The sequence below is a fragment of the Sylvia atricapilla genome, chromosome 20, assembly GCF_009819655.1.
Source record: "Sylvia atricapilla isolate bSylAtr1 chromosome 20, bSylAtr1.pri, whole genome shotgun sequence".
Classification (NCBI taxonomy): domain Eukaryota; kingdom Metazoa; phylum Chordata; class Aves; order Passeriformes; family Sylviidae; genus Sylvia; species Sylvia atricapilla.
The window spans coordinates 953,776-974,228 of record NC_089159.1 but is presented as its reverse complement, the minus strand read 5'-3'; the positions used below and the strand labels follow the sequence as shown (position 1 = coordinate 974,228).

Below are 20,453 nucleotides of genomic sequence, written 5' to 3'. Positions count from 1 at the left end.
TAACAACTCTGCCTTCGTGGCACTGACTTAGCCATGCAATAAAGGACGTGATTTCTAACTGCCCATGGCCATAGCCTTCAGTGAAGATGCCCCAGAGGAGCTGTTGTGGTGGAGGACCCGGTGGGTGCTGAGCACAGAAGCAGCAGCTGTTGCTTTTCCAAGGTCAGTTGTGAATATTTGATCATGCTGGGGCAGGATGATCAGGAAATGTTAATGCACACCCATAAACCTCCGTGCAGTCCCACAGTTCCACTGCACACGGGACATCCCAGGATCAGAGACACAGGACCATTGGGAAGGCTGGAAAAGCCCTCCAAGACTGAGTCCAAGAACTTAACCTAGCACTGCCAAGGCCACCACTGCCCCTTGTCCCCAGCTGCCACATCCCCAGGGCTGTTAACCCCTCCAGGGACTCCTCCCTGTGCCACCCTTTCAGAGAAGAAATAATTCCCAACATCCAACCTGAACCTCTGCTGGCACAACTTGAGGCTGTTTCCTCTCGTCCTGCTGCTGTCACCCTCGATGATTTCTGTCTCTAGATCCTTCTCACAGCTCTTCTCTAATTTACAGTGTTTTTACAGCACTAAACAGCCTCAGATCAATAAAAATACTGATGGAACATAAGGAATCACCTCCATCAATTGTCCTCAGCCTGGCTCAGCTCCTGATATCTGACTTTGGTTTGTTTTTTGACTTTTAACTGCTCCAGCCCATGGCAGCCTCTCTCCACTTGTGTGAGGGGAGACACCAAGGGGCAGCTCTGGTCTCTGCTCTGTGGGACAGGGACAGGGACAGGGCAGGGCTGGAGCTGGGGCAGGGATGGTCAGGTTGGATTTTGGGAAAGGTTCTTCCCCCAGAGGGTGCTGGCACTGCCCAGGCTCCCCAGGGAATGGGCACAGCCTGAGGCTGCCACAGCTCCAGGAGCTCCCAGGGATGCCCAGGGTGGGATTGTTGGGTATCTGTGCAGGGCCAGGAGCTGGGCTGGATGATCCCTGGGGGTCCCTTCCAGTCAGGACATTCCATGATTCCATAATCCACCACCTCAAGGTCTCTGCTCACAGGCCTCTCAACTCTCAGCCCCAAACTCCTCAGATCTGCCTGTTGCAAATGCCAGAGAAATTTTAACCTTTCGGCAGCTGGGAGCCTGTTTCACTTGAAAGGCTGGAGGTGAGTAGGGAAAAAGGTGCCAGTTCCTCAGTTTTGGTGATGCAGTCTTTGCCCCGTGCTTGGAGAGGGAATCAGGGGATGCTCCATCCTCTCCCTCTGAGAATGGGGATGTAGGGAACACCCCAGGGCCCCTGCAACTGCTCAGAGGAGTCTCACCTGCATTTAAATCATTTCACTGGAGAAGCGGGAGGTAAAACTCAGCAGGGTTTTTTAGGAAAAGGAACCCAAACTAATTAAAAACTTCTCCATTCTCCATCAGGAACTGGCCTGCCTGGAGTTGTTCTGGCTTTAAGGAAAATATTCCCAGTCCTCCATGGGCTGCCAGAGTCACCCCCCTTTCCTTGTGCCCAGGGGCTGCCCGCACAGGGGCTGCAGGAAGCCTTTGGATGTTCCTGGGAGAAAGGCAGGAGCATCAGAGCCCACCAAGGAATGGTTCTGGTGGTCTTTGCTGAGTTTTAGTTAAAGCTTTACAATTCAAAATCTGCTTCTAAAGCACCTCACCCGGGCTCAGCCCCTCCCCTGCCCCCACCAGACTGCTCCCGGTTCCATGGGCAGCTTCCTGCCCGGGTAATTCCCTGGGCAGGGGCCAGGCACTTCCCAGGCTGCTGCTACCCCCGGCTGTGTTCATCTCCACAGATGGGATCAGTTGTAATCCAGCCCAAGAGCCCAGGGATGCAGAGCCCGTTCATTCCAGGGAATATTGGGCCCCACCTCTCATCTCCACGCTCTGGGCTCAGGTTTCCATCAGCTGTGACTTCCTGAAGCTGAATTCCCTTTGTGTCGCTGCCAGCCCAGACTGCTGCGAGGGAAAGGTGGGGAGGCTGCTCAGAGCTTTGGCTCGTAATTCCAGGAGCCTTTGGAGTAGGAATGAATCTCTGAATCCCATCAGACTTTGCCAGCAGCAGAGAAATCTCTTTTCATGTGAGGTCCTGAGAGCTCAGTGCAGTAAATATTACACCCAAATCAATTAATGGGGAAAAAACAAACTTCTGACAGCTGAAGGCAGAAGAGCGAGATTGATTGCAGGGAGCCAGGGGAGGATTTTAGGAAGTACAACATGAATCTGGAGAAGTTTACGCGCCAATGAGACTGATCCAAATGCCAGGGGTAAATGCCAGGGGTAAAGGACACGTGTCCAGGGCTCTGCTGTGGGATGTCCACACAGCAGTCCCAGCTGAGGGCCCTCTCCAGGCACACCCATCCCAAAAGCTTCATTAACAGCACCCAATCTTTGAGCCTTGAGCAGAGCAGAAACCTCCCCCGCATTTGGGGCTTTCTGTTCCTCTCAAAGACCTGAACTTTTGCCCAAGCCTGGCGCATCCTTCCCAAATCCCCTCCCATCACCAAGCGGAGCCTTTTCCCCTCCCCACTCTATAAATACCACTTGTGCAGAGGTAGATGTGAGCTATTTATAGGCTGAACATACTGTACAGGGAGCAGTGTGACCTCCTCTTTATCTTGCCGTGGAACAGCTCCTCCTCATCCCCTTCTCTTCCCAGGGGTTATTCTCAGGCTCCTGCAGGTGCTGCCCATCCTGAGCACCCTCCCTGAACCCAGCCCTGCTCCCAAACCCTGCTCCAGGGCCCTGTGGCCCCTGGCTGCCCCTCACCTTCCTCTCCAGCTGTTACATTTCATTACCCAAAGCTAAAAATACAGCAGCACTTTCCCCAGATGACTTTCCCCACCAAGTCACCATGGCAACAGATGCTCCTGGCTCAGAGCTGCGGGGGGATGTGGTCCATGGAGTCAGTCTCTCCACAGACACTGCCAGGGCTTGGGAGAAGCTTTGGGGTCTTCCCCATTCCAGTGTCTCCACAGGGATGCTTTGCCCTGATCCAAAACAGAAGGGCCCTGTTCTGTCTTTAAGGATCACAGGGAGGAGGGTGTTGAGGTGCTGCTGCCCCAGGAGCTGCCCTCTCCCCCTGCCCAGCCTGGATGGCAGCAGGGAAAACCAAACGTGTGGATTGCCCCTCCCTGGGGGGCCAGAAATCCCAATATTCATTCATCTTTCCCTAAGTAGTGTCTTCGTTTACTCCCAAATGTGGGCAGCTGACACAGAACTGTATTAGAGGATAAAAAGGATAAAAGAAGAGGTGCCAGGAAAAATCAGAGAACAGGAAGTTCATCCTTCCATGGGATCACAGGGTCCTGGAATCATTTGGGTTGGAAGGGGCCAAGGTTCATCTTGTTCCACTGTCCCAGGCTGCTCCAAGGCCCATCCAACCCTGGCCACCCAATCATCCTGATTAACACCTTCGTTAATGACCTCAAAGAGGCAGCGGCCACAACGTGAATTAAATTCCAAATGATCTAAGACTGGGAAGAACTGGAAGGGTGAAAGCCCAGCAAGGAGAAAGGAACAGATCAGTCAGGGTTTGGGGGCAGAAGGGGCTGAGGCAGCAGGAGCAGAGCTGGGTCTGAAAGGTTTCCCACGAGTTTATCCTGACGTTTCTCCCTGGGTGTGAAGATTTCTGTGGCACAGGAGCCCAGAGCACAGCACTCCCTTTCCCGGAGTTATTTGAGCATTCCAGAGCTGTACAGGGAAAGGGGAGAGATGTGTTTGCTTTTAATTCATCCCCTCTCTCTCCTCCCATTGAACAGCTGCACTTTGCGGCTTCCCGATTACCCAGCACATGTCCAAGCAATCCCCCTCCTGCGGGAGAGGGAGGGGAGCACCAGGGAAAAGGAGGATTCTTCCTTACCTTTCTGAAGGGCACAAACAGCCCCACCCTGACACTCAGCCCGGCAAGTGCTTAACTCCCCCAAATCCATCCTCATCCACCCTCCGCTGCTCCTGCTCCAGCTCTTCCCTCCCCAGCCCTCTCCCTGCTCCTGCCCGACCTTCCTGCTCCCTGGAATGGGTTTATTCCCGGGAATAAAATAAACCCGACCACCTTCCCCCGGGCAGGTTTAGTCCAGTGATTTCCCTGAGCAACCATCGGGATTTTGTTGTGTCTCCTGGAGAAGGAGGAGGAATAGCGATTCCCTGGAGAATTCATTCCATCACACCCCCTGGCCGCGCTCGGGTGGTTTGGGGTGTAAATCCACGGTAAAGGTGTAATTATCCCGCCCGGCCTCAGCGGTCATTAGTGCGATAAGACTGAGATAAGACCGCCCCGAATCTTCGCAGTCCTTAAGAGCACCTTTGGGCCCCCCGGCACGGAGGGAACGAGCTGAAAGCTGCCAGCAGCTCGTCCTTGAGTGAACCGGGGAGTGAGGCTTGGAACTACTACGGCTAAAAAAATGGAAATTTCCAGCCCTCCATCTGCTATTCTCACTCTTGGGTTTTTTTGGGTGGGTTTTTTTTTTTTTTTTTTTTTTCCTCCCTGCCGCAAATTGCAACGAAGTGTCAAAATAACCCCGTTTTTATCTAATGGCAACGCCCCCCCTCAGCGTATTCCAATGGGAAGTGTCAAAATATTTCCCCTGGTTATTGGGATGGGATGGGAGCAGCGCAGGACCCGCGGATGGAGCTCTGCCGTGTCCCCGGAGCCGCTTCTGCTCCTCTCAGCATCCCCAAACCCGGCAGGAGCAGCGCTGGAGGGGAATAAGCAGCAGGATTTACAGGGCTGCGGTGCTCCAGCGGCTCCCAGGAACACGGGAATGGCAAAGGCACAAACACTCCGGTGCTCCTCAGGCTGGCACAGCCGGGGACGCGCTCAGAACTCAGGGCTGAGCCTGCCCTGTGCCCAGAGGGGTTGTTTCACATGGAATTTGGCAGATTTTTATTTATCTCTCCCTTCCTCGGGGGAAAAAATAAACTTGTGGAAAAGACATTTTTGGTGCTTCTGCTCCCAAACGCATTGAACGTTTCCAGGTGACCTTTGGGAAGCCCCATTCCCATGGAAATGCAGGACAGAAGGACGGCTGCTGCTCCCCGATCCGCCCTCAAAGGGAAGGTTTTTACGGATTTGCGATCCTCGGGGGCGGGCTGGGAGGGCAGCACTGCCGTCCTGCAGGGGTCAGAGGGATTTACACAACAGCATCGTCCACTCTTCCCTGTAAAGCTCCCTGCAGGAGAGCGGCAGGGCTCAGCCTCAGCAGCGGGGGAGGCTGCAGGGACCCTGCTGCAAATCTGGGGAAGAGTCACATCCTCGGTGCCCGGGAAAGGGCCAGGGCGGGCCTGAGGGATCAGCTTGGAATGAGGGAAGTGAGGAAGGGGTTGGAGAGGAGCAGATGCCAGGAGAGAGGAGGGCAGGACTCAGCTCATGGAATCCTGGAATGGGTTGGAAGCTTAAAGCCCATCCAGTGCCACATGTGCCATGGGCAGGGACACCTCCCACTGTCCCAGGCTGCTCCAAGCCCCAGTGTCCAGCCTGGCCTTGGGCACTGCCAGGGATCCAGCCACAGCTGCTCTGGGCACCCTGTGCCAGCCCTGCCCACCCTCACAGGGAAGGGCTTTAATTTCCACCTGGGAGGAAAAAGGAGGAGGGAGGAGACATTCCAGGGACAGGGAAAAGCCATTTCAGGTGGGGAGCACCACTGGTGTAGGAACAAATGGATATGAGGGAATTTAGCCACAATGAGCAGGGAATTGCAGAGGCGAGGAGCGACTGCAGCATGGGGGAATGGGGCTCTGTGTGTCCCCGGCAGCTTTGGTGACCGTCATCTCCAGCTGCAGCAACCTCAGCCTCCAGGGAGCTCTTCCAGCCTGCTGGGAACGTTTGTATTCCAAATATTTCAGTCTTGGTATCCTTTACCAAATATTTCAGTGCACGCTGCAGCAGTCATAAAACACATGGGGATTTCATGGTAATGATTCCTACAGGTTATTTCATGTTCTTACAGTTGATTTCTTGTTAATTCCAACAAATGATTTCATATTAACGTCTACTGTAGGTTCCATGTTGATTCTTACAGGTGACTCTAAGGTAATTTTTAGAGGTGATTCCATGTTGATTCTTACAAATGATTCTACGTTAATTCTTGCCATTAATTTCCTGTTCCTGCACAGATGATTCCATAGGAATTTTTACATCAGGGCTCATGTTCTGAGCTTCATCATCTGTCAGTCACTGCTTGAAACCTTTCCTCAGATCGCTGCCCTGCTGCCTCCCTGCCTCTGTGCATCTCCCCAAGAGACTCCCAAGGGTTTTTTGGGCACCCACCCACAGCCCTGGAGTTATAACCAGCAGCACCAGGATGGGGGAGCTGCCCAAGCCAATGGCCCAGCTCAGCTCCCTGGGGAAAAATCAGCTTTTTTGTGCCACATCCACTGCAAAGCCCTGTCACCCTGCAGGGGTGGGAGTGGGGACAGCCCCATTCCAGATGGGGTTTTGGGCCCCTGGTGCAAACTGTGTGACCCTGAGGGACGCTGGCTGAGGCTCCACCACAGAGACCCTTCCTGTGACTTGCCAACACAAAACCTCTGCAAGAAAGGAGACACCCAGACAAATCCAGGGAATTCCACAGCATGGCACAGGCCCCTCGTGGGTTTCCCTGCCATGGGTATTGACCACGGAAATGCCCCAGAGTTCCCCTGCCCCGGGTGGGCCCGGGGCCTCCCCAGCTCTGCTCCCCAGCCTGGAGCTGGTCCCAAGGTGAGTGGCCAGAGCCAGGAATTCTGTGAGGCTTCCTGCAGTTCTGTCACCCAGGATGTGCAAGGTCAGGGAAAAACGTGTTATCCAGCCTCGATGGAAAAGGAAAAGGGCAAAGAAGAAGAAAATAAGACAGAAAAAGAAAATTAAAGAGAAAGTTTTAGAAAATTAGATAGAAAGAAGAAAAATAATAAAAATAAGAAAATGAAGAAAAAAAGAAAAAGAGAAAATAAAGGAACAGAGGAAAAAGAAAAGAAGAAGAAGCAGCAGTAAGTGCCTGCACTGGAAGACGATTAGCACTACAAGGCAGATAAATCCCAGATTCATGCTACGACTTTTGTTTATGATCCAGAAACTGCTGCTAAAAGGCTGAATGAGGAGGGAATGAATTTCCACTGTTTTCCAAAGAAAGCTCCATCTCCCTTTCACAGCTCTCCCTAACAGCAAATGACCTTCTCCTCCATCCCCCTTCCACAGAGCAGCAGGGGAAGAGAACTTCTCTCCCTGAGCCTCCTCCACTCCAGCTCCCGCTCATCCCGCAAATCCTGGACATCTCAGACATCCCAGACATCCCTCATCCCTCACATCCCAGACATCCCTCACATCCCTGGACATCCCTCATCCCTCACATCCCTCACATCCCTCACATCCCTGGACATCCCTCACATCCCTCACATCCCAGACATCCCTCACATCCCTGGACATCCCTCATCCCTCACATCCCACACATCCCTCACATCCCTGGACATCCCTCACATCCCTGCACATCCCAGACATCCCTCACATCCCTGGACATCCCTCATCCCTCACATCCCAGACATCCCTCACATCCCTGCACATCCCTGCACATCCCTCACATCCCTGCACATCCCTCACATCCCTGCACATCCCTCACATCCCAGACATCCCTCACATCCCTGGACATCCCTCATCCCAGACATCCCTCACATCCCTCACATCCCTCACATCCCTCACATCCCTGCACATCCCTCACATCCCTCACATCCCAGACATCCCTCACATCCCAGACATCCCTCACATCCCTCACATCCCTCACATCCCTCATCCCTCACATCCCAGACATCCCTCACATCCCTCATCCCTCACATCCCTGCACATCCCTGCACATCCCTCACATCCCTCACATCCCCTCACATTCTCACTCTCCCAGGAGCCACCTGGGATTGTTTCCAGGTTTGATGGATGGAATTTGCATCCTGCCCCGATTCACTGGAATGAGTTCTGTAGTTTTCCCAACAGAACCACTCAGTCTGTGCCCAGTGGGAAGCACAACCTCTCCCTTCATGTGCAGCTCCTTCCCTGGACTTCCCAGAGTCTTAACTGGGCTTTGAGCTCTCTCTGTTGGAATTTTCCTGCCCAGTATTCCCGGGCCATTTGGAATAATGTCCTTGGAACTGCCCATACGGGACCATTTGTTACAAGCAAACCCCGAGATCTGACTTGACAAAGGTGATGAGCTGGGATCCTCCTCCCCATCCCAAACTCACCCTCCAGCAGGGCAGCAGTGCCTGCAGCAGGTTTCCCTGCCCTTCCATTGCTCTGCCAATCCCTCTGCCTTTAATTAACTTCCCATTAAGCTCAGGTTAATAAGGCCTTATCGTGGCTTTACTCAAGAGCAGAGAAGGACCTTGGGCCCTGCTGAGTCTGCTCAGGACGTAAGAGTTGACCCCACAGTGAAATACTCCTTCTTATTCCATCAATTCCCCCAGGTGGGATGAGAGCAGCACCTCCAGCATTCCTCTCATCCCTTTCCTCTCAGCAGATTTCGTGGAATCCTGCAGTGGTTTGGGTTGGAAGGGCCCTCAAAGCCCACCCAGTGCCACCCCAGCCATGGCAGGGACACCTCCCACTGTCCCAGGTGCTCCAAGCCCCAGTGTCCAGCCTGGCCTTGGGCACTGCCAGGGATCCAGGGGCAGCCACCCTCTGCATCCCTTGCATTAATTCCCACTCCTTGTTTCTCCAATATCCCCATCCAGGAGAGTGACTGCCCCTGGGAAGGACCACAGCGTGCCTCTGATTTCCTGCTTTTCATCCAGAATTCCCTGTTCCTGTGCATTTTCTGCACCTCAAGTCCCAGAATCTGTTCTGTCCTGGGAAAAGCTTTTCTCCATAAAAGCCTGAGTGGTTGTAACACAGAAATGCTTCCCTGAGAGCACAGTTGGTGATCAGGAGCCCAGCAAACAAATCCCATTTCACACATCCTCTCTGTCTCCTCCCTGCTGGGAGCTCAGGAAAGGAGCCACAGCCCGGGCTCCAGAGGAGGGAGGAGGCAGCACCAGCTCTGCCTGCAAAGGAAACTTCCTGGGAAAGACTCGGCAGTGCCAGAATTCCCCTCCTGCCTCAAGGCTCAGACACAAACTCTGCTCTTTGTGCACAGAACCCCAAACTTGAGTGCAGAATTAAACTCAGATTTTTGCCATTGCTTTGGGGTAGTTTTCCCCATTGTTTTCTCTTTCCCTAAACTGAGCACCTCCTCATCTTCTGAGGCTGCCAATCTCTGCGATCTCCAAACTCCACCTGGCACTTTCACCTTCCAAGGGATCTTTGGACATCCCCAAATCCCCGAGGAGCTGGGACAGCCCAGCAGGGGAGGGGCTGTAACCTCAGCCCTCAGCACCTGAACCTGCAGCCCCAAGGCTCCTCAATGCCCCTGGAAATTCCCAGATTTAAAAAATCCCAAACCCCGGATTGCCATTGGATAACGAGCAGGTAGCAGCCAGGGAGTCCCCCAGTGCAGGGGGTGGGAGCAATCCCAGCTGCAGCAGAGGGATGGGCCAGGAACTGCCCAGAGCTGGAGAGAAATCACAGCTCCACGGTCCATTGGATTTTGGGCAGCCTGGCTGCCTCCTGGCAGCCGGGATGGATCAAAAAGGGTTAACTCCAAATAATCAAGCCTAAAGAAAAGTGAGGAAAACTCAGAAAAAGAAAAAGAGAAAGGAGAAGAAAATGAGAAAGGAAAAGAAAGAGGGAAAATAGGTAAAAAGAAGAAGAAGAAAAAACAAGAGAAAGAGAAAAAGGTAAAAAAAACCCCATAAAAATTAAAAAAGAAAATGAAGAAATAAGGAAAGGGAAAGAAAAAGGAAAAGGAAAAGGAAAACAAAAAGGAAAAAGGAAAAGGAAGAGAAATGAAAGGAAAAGGAAGAATAAGAAAGGGAAAGGAAAACTAAAAAAAAAAAATTAAAAATTAAAAGAGAAAGAGAAAGAAGAAAAGAAAAAGAAAAAGGAAAAAGAAAAAACAAGAAAAGGAGAAAATGGTAAAAAACCCTTTAAAATTGAAAAAGAAAATTAAGAAAAAAGGAAAGGGGAAAAGAAAAAGGAAAACAAAAAGAAAAAAGGAAAAGGAAGAAAAATGAAAGGAAAAGGAAAAATAAGAAAGAAAAAGAAAAAGAAAAAGAAAAAGAAAAAGAAAAGAAAAGAAAAAGAAAAAGAAAAAGAAAAAGAAAAAAGAAAAAGAAAAAGAAAGAAGAAAAAGAAAAAGAAAAAAGAAAAAGAAAAAAAAAAAAAAAAGAAAAAGAAAAAGAAAAAGAAAAAGAAAAAGAAAAAAGAAAAAGAAAAAAGAAGGGGGGAAAGGGAGAAGAGAAAGGAAAAAGAAACATAAAAAAGAAAGGAAAATAAAAAACCAAAATAAAGGAAAAAGGTAAAAAGAGAAAATGTAAAAAGGAAAATAAAAACAAAAGGAAAAAATAAAAAGAAGGAGGAGAAGGAGAAGGGAAAGGAAAAGGAAAAGGAAAAGGAAAAGGAAAAGGAAAAGGAAAAGGAAAAGGAAAAGGAAAAGGAAAAGGAAAAGGAAAAGGAAAAGGAAAAGGAAAATTAGCTTTTGGGCAGCCTGGCTGCCTCTCCTCAGCATTCTGGCAGCTGGGATTAGGCCACAATGGAGCAAAAGGGTTAATTCCAAATATTCTGTCCAAAAGAAAGGTGAGGAAAATTGAGAACTAATCCACTCCTGGGTTTGGTTTGCTTTCCCTGCCATGGCTTTGCAGTGGAACAGAACCAAAGCTCATCCATCATTCCTGTTGGGAATGGTTTCCAGAAAAGGCTTCACCCCACTGAAGTCCCAGTATTTCATGGCCCCGTTATTTAAAATTCTAAACACTGAAATCATTAATTCCAAAGGAAATACTGCAGCATTCCCAAAACTAAGCCCTTCCATTATTTCTGGCTGAAGGGGCCATTGTCAACAGGGAATGGAATCAAATCTGCCTTTTGGGGCTGGAAAAAGTTTCCATGGAAGAATTCCAATCAGCTTGGTAAAGTCTAAAGCAGTTGGGGAAAGCTTTTCCCAAAGCATCACTGGAAGGTTCCCCTTAAGGGGTGGGGAGCCCCAAAAAGCCCCACAGCAACACCTCATCCCCTCTGGAAAACTGACACGGCTCCAGCAGCTTTGTCAGCAATTCCCAAGGATTTCCCCGTGCAGAGAGCAGCAAACTCATTGCAAATCCCTCCAAAAATCTGAATTTTGCCCTAGAGCTGCACTGAGTGCTCATTCACTCTGGCTGAAGGTCCATCCATAGCACCAGGAGCGATGCTGGGACTGCATCAAGGAGGGGGATTGAACACTGTGGATCTGATCTCCAGGCAGGCCCTGGCCCACAGAAATGGTTCTGTTCTGTATTTGCTGTCCCCAACCTGCTGTCCCACTGACCTGGTGTGTCACACCCAGAGAATCCCACAACTGATGAGGCTGGAAAAGGTCTCAAGACCATCAGGTCCAACCATCAGCCAACCACGCTCACCACGGGGAGCTCTGCCCACTGCAGCTGCCCAGAAGGCTCCTCCAGCAGCTGGGAATGTGCTCCTGGGCAGGTCTGGGATGCTGGGCAAGGCCAGAGAGCTGCTGCAGGGCCACGGTGACACTGCCACAATCCCTGTCCTAAATCCAGCCTCGGATCCCTGCAGGGCTCCTCAGCTCCTGGGGCTGGGCTGGGCTGTGGCTGCCACTGGGGGGAAAAGGGAAGGGATTTTAGCAATAATTATTGCAGAAGAACTTCCAAAAGTCTCACGTGCAGCCACAAGCCCTCTCCACTGGGATGTGATCGCCAAAGGTCACCCAGTGCTGGGGTTTTCCTGAGCCAAGCCGTGCCCAGCCCGATTTCCAACCAAAGAAATCAGGGATAGGAGTTGAAATGGCAGGTTCAGACATCCACCTCTGGAATTATAAAGGGATAATTGGAAAAGTAAAGGGATAATTGGAAGCTGCTCAGTGATGGGAACAAATTTAGTCTCGTGATTTCGGGACTTCATTCCTGGAGGAGACTCAGAGGAACCTGCCAGGTCCTGGGGATATGGAGAGACCTGCAAGAACCTTCCCAATTCTGCAAATCCAGAGGGAGTTTCTACTTCCAAAGTACTTAATAGCAGGTGTAGGAGAAGCTTTCCTGGGTTTCTTTTTCCTCTGTTTATCTTTTACAGAAAACAAGAAAAATTGTTGTATTAAACATTGAATCCTTCAAATGTTCCAGGAGAGTGATTGAAATATTTGCATTTCTCTCCTGTTCGGTTGTTTGAATGAAACTGCAGTTTGTGCACATCAAAGACCCATAAGAATAAAGCCTCCCTGAGAATAAATCTCTGTTCTGTCTCTGTGTGCTGTGTACCTGAAAGCAGTCCTTGAGAATTCCATTGGAAAAATGTGTTGGAGGCAAGCACAGACAATCCAGCTTGAAAGGGATTGCTTTCCTTGCAAGCTTTAATGACATTTTAAATAATGCTGAAGAACTCATTTCTTTTCATTTTCTACCTTTCAGTAACACCATTTTCTCTGGGTGTTTTTTTTTTTGTTTTTTGGTTTTTTTTTGTTTTTGTTTTGGTTTTTTTTTTTTTTTTTTTTTTTTTTTTTTTTTTTTTTGGTTTTTTTTTTTTTCCTATCCCAAAAGCAGGAGTTTGGCAGCTCTTCCTCTGGTGGAATGAAAACAAACATTGCTGGAATGAGGAAGAGAAATGAGATTTGGGCTCTTTGCTGGTGCTGACTGCTTGGACTGGGACACCAAAAACCAGCCTTGTTATTTTACTCCCTGCAGATGATCAGATCCATCTGGGTGAGGCAGCAGTTGGCAAAATCCCCTTGGGGTGCCTCTCCAAGGTTTACCAGTCTCTGAAGCCACTGTGGAGTAGACGGATTTTAAATCTTTCCCAGGTTACATTCCCAGGTCCTGGGAGCAGCCCCCAGAGCCCCTCTGGGTGCATCAAATATCAGAGAAGAGGAACCTGAACGTTTCTGGCTCTGGTTCAAGATGACCCCAGCAGGTGCCCAGGTGGCCAAAAGCTTCGTGGGCTGTATCAAAAACGGTGTGGCCAGGGCAGGGCTTGTCCCCTTTGTCTCCTGGGTTGCCCCTGCTGAGATCCTCGAGGGCTGTGTCCAGTCCTGAGCCCCTCAGGATGAGAGCCCTGGAGGGGCTGGAGCATGTCCAGGGCAGGGAACAGAGCTGGGAAGGGGCTGGAGCCCCAGGAGCAGCTGAGGGAGCTGGAAAGGGGCTCAGCCTGGAGAAAAGGAGGCTCAGGGGGGACCTTGTGGCTCTGCACAACTCCCTGACAGGAGGGGACAGCCGGGGGGGTCGGGCTGTGCTCCAGGGAACAGGGACAGGAGGAGAGGGAACAGCCTCAGGCTGGGCCAGGGGAGGGTCAGCTCTGGATCCTGGGCACAGCAGGGACAGGAATTCCTGGAGCGGGGCCAGCCCAGGCTGTGAGGATGAGGAGGGACTGGAGCATCTCCATGGCCAGGAAAGGCTGAGGGAGCTGGGGCTGTCCAGCCTGGAGAGGAGCCCCAGCTGAGAGGGGCCCTCAGCCCTGGGTGTCCCTGTGTGCAGGGACGGGCAGAGCAGGGCCCAGGCTCCGCTCCAGGGCCCAGCAGTGGCACCAGAGCAACGGGCAGGGACTGAGCCCAGCAATTCCCCCTGCACAGGAGGCACAACTTCTGCCCTGGGCAGTGCCCAGCCCTCAACAGGCTGCCCAGGGAGGGGCTGGAGCCTCCTCAGCGGGGATATTCCAGAGCCCTCTGGACACAGTCCTGTGCCCTGTGCTCTGGGATGGCCCTGCCTGAGCAGGGAGGTGACACCAGTGACCCTCTGTGCTCCCTTCCAGCCTGGCCCAGCCTGGGGTTCTGGGATACGCGGGAGAAAAAGGAGCTACATCAGGATCCCCATGTCAGTGTGTCACAGACTTTGGGATGGAGATAAGGCCACCAGAAGTGAGTGGCAGGGAGCTCCCAGAGCACAGAACCTGCTCCTCCTTCCAGCCCCTGGGGTGGAAACCAACCTGGTTTATCCCAGTAAAACCAGAGGTGGATTCCTTCACATCTCCCATTTCCCACGTGCTTGTTCCCATCCAGATGGATGCACTGAACACCAGAGCTGCCTTCAGAGGCTGTTTTGTGCTTGAGAAGGAGGCAGCAAAGCTGCCAGCACAGTCAGGCTCTTCAGAGGGCTGGTTTAATTAACTGGTGTGATATCAAAGCTGAAGGACTCCTGACACACAATTACAGGGCATTGTCTGAGCTGGAAAAAGCCGTGTAACTCTTGCCTTTATCATCATCTCACTCCTGTTCACTCGATACCTCCAAAATACATCCCATGGTCACATTTCAGTGGCCACTTCTGTATCTGCTGGTTATTGGAACAAATGAATGTTTCTAAAAATATCAGAAAATCTCAGAACCTGAGCACACAACCAAGCAGAGAGGCTGCAACTGCATTTCAGAGCTGACATTAAAATTCCAGTGTGCTGCTCTGAACTCTGGAGAAGTCCACACTAAGCTCTGCTTTGGAAGAGATAATTTATGCTGGGCCATCCATCTCTGTCTGGGAGGCAGAGCCACACCTGAGGTGGGGACAGCCTTTCCCAGAGTGCTGAGGTGACAGAGGCCGTCACGACTTATCTGTGTGACTTCAGGTGCTGGACAACAGGAAATTCCTGGGAAAGGTGCTGCCAGGACACAGCTGATGGCTGGAAGAGTGTTTGAGCCTCTTCCAGCTCATCCTCCCAAGAGATGCACTCGTGGAGTGCCTTTTCTCCATGGGTTCCATCATTCCCTCCTCTCCTGCCCCACTATGCAGTGAGATCCTCGTCCCCCAGGGACCTGGAGCCATCTCCTCCCACACCCTGGCTTTGAATCATTCCTGATTTTTTCCCTTTCTCTCACACCAGCCTCGTGCTGCCCATTCCATCCCCTTCCCCAATTCCCTCATTCCTTCTCTATTGCATCTCATGCACAGCCTGAGTCCCAATCCCTGCCTAATTCCCCAATCCCTGCCTGATTCCCCAATCCCTGCCTGATTCCCCAATCCCTGCCTGATCCCCAATCCCTGTCTGATTCCCCAGTCCCTGTCTGATTCCCCAGTCCCTGCCTGATTCCTAATCCCTGCCTGATTCTCCAATCCCTGCCTGTTCCCCAATCCCTCCCTGATTCCCTATTCCTGGCTGGCAGGTAGAGCCTCCCGTGCCATTCCGGAGTCTCCTGCGGAGCCCAAGGCAGCCGGGATGCTCAGGGTTGATGAGCCCCTCACCCTTTCCCTGCTCCCCGCGATTCCCTGTGGGAGTGAGGCTGAGGATGCAGCCCCGGGGCAGGGTGGAGTGAGCCCTGAGGAGCCCGGCAGCTCCCCGCGGGGCTGAGGAGCCGATCCTCGGGAAGGTGAGACAGCACAGTCCAGTGAGGAATTGCCGCGCCCGGGGCTCTCCGGGCACAGGAGATGCTGCTCTGCCCCGAGCACAGAGCTGAGCTGCTCCCAAATGCAGGGGCTGGACAGGTGCTGTGTGCTGTGAACACAGAGCCCCTTTCATTGCAATAAACCCGGCTGAATATCCCAAACAGAAAGGGGGTTATTAATCAATCAGCCCCGAGCGCAGGCGTAAGCAGAGCCTCGCGCTTAGATGCAGAGTGATTTATACAAAAAGCAAAATAGATCAGTCTAACGTTGCTGGAAAAGGACACCAGATGCCTTTGACGTCACCTAAATTATCTCTATTTTTAAAAGTTACTCTTTCCCATTTGCTGCCAACTCAGAAAGTCCAATTTGCCAAGATAATCTATCGAGTGGGGATGAAGATTTCCAAAGTTGAAGTATCGGTCTCTTAGCAACCGTAGTACTCTTTGTATTAAACTGAGCCCAGGCGTCTCCTGGAGCCTTTTCCACACCTAATCAGCGAATTCCCATTAAAGACACAATATTGGAGAAACGTCACTTAGGATCCAGGATACATCTAAACACATCGAGTCCATGTTCTCTCTGCTCAGAAGGATATTTATAGCAGGGAGACATGTCAGGGAAGGATGTGGCATCTCTTATTCATGCAAGGGTCTGGATAAGAAATGAGAATGTAGGGGAAAAAAAGGTGCAGCAAGAGCTGATAAGAAGAACAACATAAAATCATAGGAAGGACTTCTTCCAGCTGGGTCTGGTTCAAGTGGTGGCCTTTGGGTGGTGGGAAAGGGTGAGAGAAAAGAAAAGCTCTCTGCTTCCAGCCCAGCGTTTGGAGCCATTTGATGCCTCCCTTTCTCCAAGCCTACCAGAGTTCTGGAAAGGGCTTTTGCCTCCCACATCCACATCTGCTTCTCCCAGCCCGGCACAAAGCTCTGGCTCCTGGGAAGCTTCCCTTGGCTAACACCTCCAGGCGCTCTGCAGAAAGCTGCTGGAGAGGAGAGCTTTGGATAGACAAGGGGTGACACAAGGCCACCTCTCTGTCCTGTCCCTCTGCAGCTCCTGTCCTGCCTGCCCAGCAATTCTGGCCTTTTTCTTTCAAAAATGTAAAAAAAACTTCAGAAAAAAAAATGGCAACACAACTCCTGAGTCACTATTTCAATACAGATGGCCCAAAGATGCTTCCTTATCTCTCTGGAGATGGTTCCTTATCTCCTTGCATCCCTGCAGGCTCTGTGAGGATGCCGTGCCCTGTCCCTGTGTGCCCAGGGTCAGCCTGGCACTGCCTGGCACTGCCTGAGCAGGGCAGGGCCGTGCTCTGCACCTGAGGATCAGAACTCAGCCGCACTCGGGGATTTTTGGCACCCGTGGCTGCCTCCCGCAGCCTGCACATGGGTCACACCCATCCTGGTGGCAGCTGCTGGCCGAGGGTGAGGACAAGGAGACATTTCCTGCTCCTGGAGCCATTGGGATTGGACCTCTGGACTTAGAGGAGTGGGAGCAGCTCTGAGCTGGGCCGTGCCCTTCCTGCTGCCCTGCAGCCACCCCACAGCCCCAGCCCAGGGCAGGGTGGCCAAAAACACATCCCAGTGCTCACAGGTGTGACAGTCACAGGTGAGCCAGACCTCCAGGTGAACCTTGTGGAGCAGCACACAGCCTTGGATGGGAGCACGATCCTGGGAAGCAGCCTTGGAGCGGGCACTGAGCACTCCTCCACCACGCAAAGAGCCACAGCTCCCAGAGCTTTGGGACCTCTCTGTTCCTTATCTCCCAACAGATAAGAGGAAAAGGAAATCAATTCCACCTCTCCTCTGCTCCAGCTCCAATCCCATCTCTCTAAGTACTGCCAACCTGATTTCCAAAGCATCCCACGAATAATTCCATTATTGCCTGGGATTGTTGTTTATGATGTGGGGATTGCTCTGCACTCAAGGGCACAGGGAAGAGAGGCTGAGTGCCTTTAGATTTACAAGGCAGAGCAGCTTCCTCACCGGCTGGATTGTTCAGGGTGGTTTTGCTTCCTGGCACATGAAAAATGGTGAGGAAATGATCTTGAGATGAGTGTGCAGCAGCTGATTCCAGAGGCACTGGGAGCAGTCAGTGTGACAGGGAGCTGTGGCACTGCCAGGGGCACTGGGAACAGTCAGTGTGACAGGGAGCTGTGGCACTGCCAGGGGCACACTGCAGTGTCCCAGCAGCAGGGTCAGTAAAGCCTCAATACAGATATTCAATATATCACCATATCCTCACAATATCCACGCACAGTATGAGCACAGACACAGCACCCTAAACCTCCTGCACTGCCTGGAATACAAAGTGGATCTGGTCCCAGCTTAAAATCCCATTGAATTTCCCCAGGCAATGATGAAGTTGGTTGATAAACTGACTCTGGAAGTATTTCTTGCAAATATGAATCGATTTAGATTGATAAGAAGTAGAATCAAGAAACAAACCCACCTGATGCTCTTGGCAGCTTGGCCATTAAATACATAATTCAATACCAAGGAAACCCAGCTCTGGTCTGGATTTCCAGCACGGAGGAGGCGACTGCAGGAAAGGAAAGAATCCAGCACCAATCCCTTTCTCACAGAAATGGTGCCTGCTGGGGCTCCTCCAGGGGTGCACAACTGCCCTCCCCTGGAGGAGGACCCTGGTCCAACACCTGGATTCAGAAGTTTGCTATGAAAACATCCCAGGAGAGAGAGGGAATTGTCTCCCTAAGGAAGCAGTGAAAAGGGAGCAAAGTTCCTAAATCAGTTCAGGGGGAAACCCAAAGTTTCTAATCCTTTCCCTCTCCTCTCCTTGGAAGCAGCTTCTCCTTCAAAGCAGAAACTGCTGCTGGCTTGTCCCAAGCTGGAAAGCAGCTTCTGCTTCCAAAGGTTCCCACATCCCTCTGCAGCTGATCCCGCTGTGCTGGACAAAACCTGCCTGTTATGCTGGAGACACCAAAAGAACACCTCCAGAGCGTTCAGGAAAAGCTTCTGTGAGTTCTGCAGGTTGCCAAAAGCTCCAGGGGATTCCACTGTGGCCAAGGAATAACGAGGAGCAGGGAAATCCCAGCTGTGCTCCTTCCATGGGCTGTATCCCTGTGCCAGCTGCCTGTGGGGAGGGACTGCAGCCCAGCACGGGCACACCAGAGGATCCTGGACATGGAGGATCTGCTCCAGGACCTCTCCAGGCCATCCAGGACATGGGGGAAGTACAAAAGCAGCTCCTTGTTCCTCGTCTCCATCTGATATTCTCTTTAAGGGTATTTTAGCAACAGCACAGAAGAGCAAAAGAGGAGGAAAAATCCCAAACAGCTCTCCAGGTTCATGGAAACAGGGAATACCCTTAGCTGGAAGGAATCCACAAGGGTCATCCAAGTCCAGCTCCTGGCCCTGCACAGGACAGGCCCATGAATTCCAGCAGGAATTTATTGCTGCAGCACATCAGCTGCTTTCCCTCCTCCATCCCTTCCCATCCACTCCATCCCAGATCCCAGCAAGGGACTGGCAGTGCCCTCAAAGGTCACACATTCCCTGTGCCTGGGTGAAGCGCACTAGGACAGTGTTCATGGGATCAGGGATCATCCACCGCCATCCCAGCCATGGGCAGGGACACCTCCCACTGTCCCAGGTGCTCCAAGCCCCAGTGTCCAGCCTGGCCTTGGGCACTGCCAGGGATCCAGGGGCAGCCACAGCTGCTCTGGGCACCCTGTGCCAGCCCTGCCCACCCTGCCAGGGAACAATTCCTGCCCAATGTCCCATCCAGCCCTGCCCTCTGGCAGTGGGAAGTCCAGCTTGGCTCATCCCTTCCCAAGGAAGGACACTGAGGGGACCTGGAATGCTCAGCCTGACCCAGGGGCAGCTGCAGGTCTGCAGCTCCAGAGCAGTTCTGGGTCCTGGGAAGGGCAATATGAGGTCAGGGTAGATCTGATCCTCCATCAAGGGCCCTTTCCCAAACAGTCTCAAGACCTCCACAAATTTTCCCATTCCATTTCAGGATCACATTTACTTCTGTTTATCCCGCAGGAAGGAGTCCCATGGATTACCCACGCCAGCAGTGCTGCTCCACTTTCTCCTCTCCCCAACACCTCCTCCAGCTCCATCTGACATTTGCAGCTCTGCTTTGGAGCAGACAGCCAACAACTGCTCCGTGTTCTCCTTCTCCACATCCTTCTCCCACTCTGGAGCCTGGATTCGCTGCATCCTGGGCTCTGCTCAGGCTGGGAGCCTTTGTTGAGCTGTCACAACTTCTTGTCACCTGTCCCTCCAACATGGCCCCTCCAGCCACTGCTGGGCCCTCCATGGCCACCAGAAACACTGAGCCACTGAGCTGACACCCTCAAAAGAACCCTTCTCTGCTGCTGAGCCATTGGCAGGAGAAGAAAATAAAGAAACCTCCAGGCCCCCAAAGCAATCCCTGAAATATCCAAGATGGAAATCCCACACTGCAGACTTCAGCACTGTTGGGAAAACAGGAGCTTCCCCAGTTCACCATGAGCAGGTCCCACGGGCCAGGAGCTGGGTCACATCCCCGTGTCCAGCCCTGAGAAGGGACAGCTTTTGTGGGACAAGCCAGGGTCTCCATTCCATAGGAGCCAGCATCAGTCTGCAGTGACCTCCTAATGCCAGCACCCCCTGCTCTGGTGCTCATGGATCCCAGGGGGGTGGGAAGGGCTCTGATGTCCCCTCTGTGGCCAGCCAAGGCCCAGGGTGGGACATGGGGATCACCTGGAGCCCCAAACCAGCCGCTCAGCCCAGGTCAGGAGCCTCCAGCACGGCCATCTCCAGTGGGTATTATTCCCACCAGGCTCCCTGGGGGTGGAAGCAGCAGCTTGGGCACCTCCAGTGCCTCCTCCTCGGGCATCCCCAGCACTCAGGTGAGCTGCTGAGGGCTGGACTGGCCATTCCCTGGATGGCCCCATCCCAGAAACACGGAGGGAAGCTGTAACTGGGCAGGATCTGCCTCTTTCTCTCCTCACTCTCCCTGTTCTCATGGAAAAGCTGCAGCAACATTCACACTTCATCACAGAACTTGCTGCACACGGGCCCAGCTGCAGGGCCAGGACAGTTCTCTCCCTCTGGAAAGGCCTCATTCCCTGATTCCTGTCAGT

The 20,453-nt window shown here is 52.2% G+C and overlaps 1 protein-coding gene across 3 annotated transcripts in view; it reads right to left on the bottom strand.

Moving 5' to 3' along the window:
* Positions 1-20,453, bottom strand: part of CALN1 (calneuron 1) — a 136,597-nt gene that overhangs the window by 61,545 nt on the left and 54,599 nt on the right. The gene's annotated exons all lie outside the window — the stretch shown is intronic.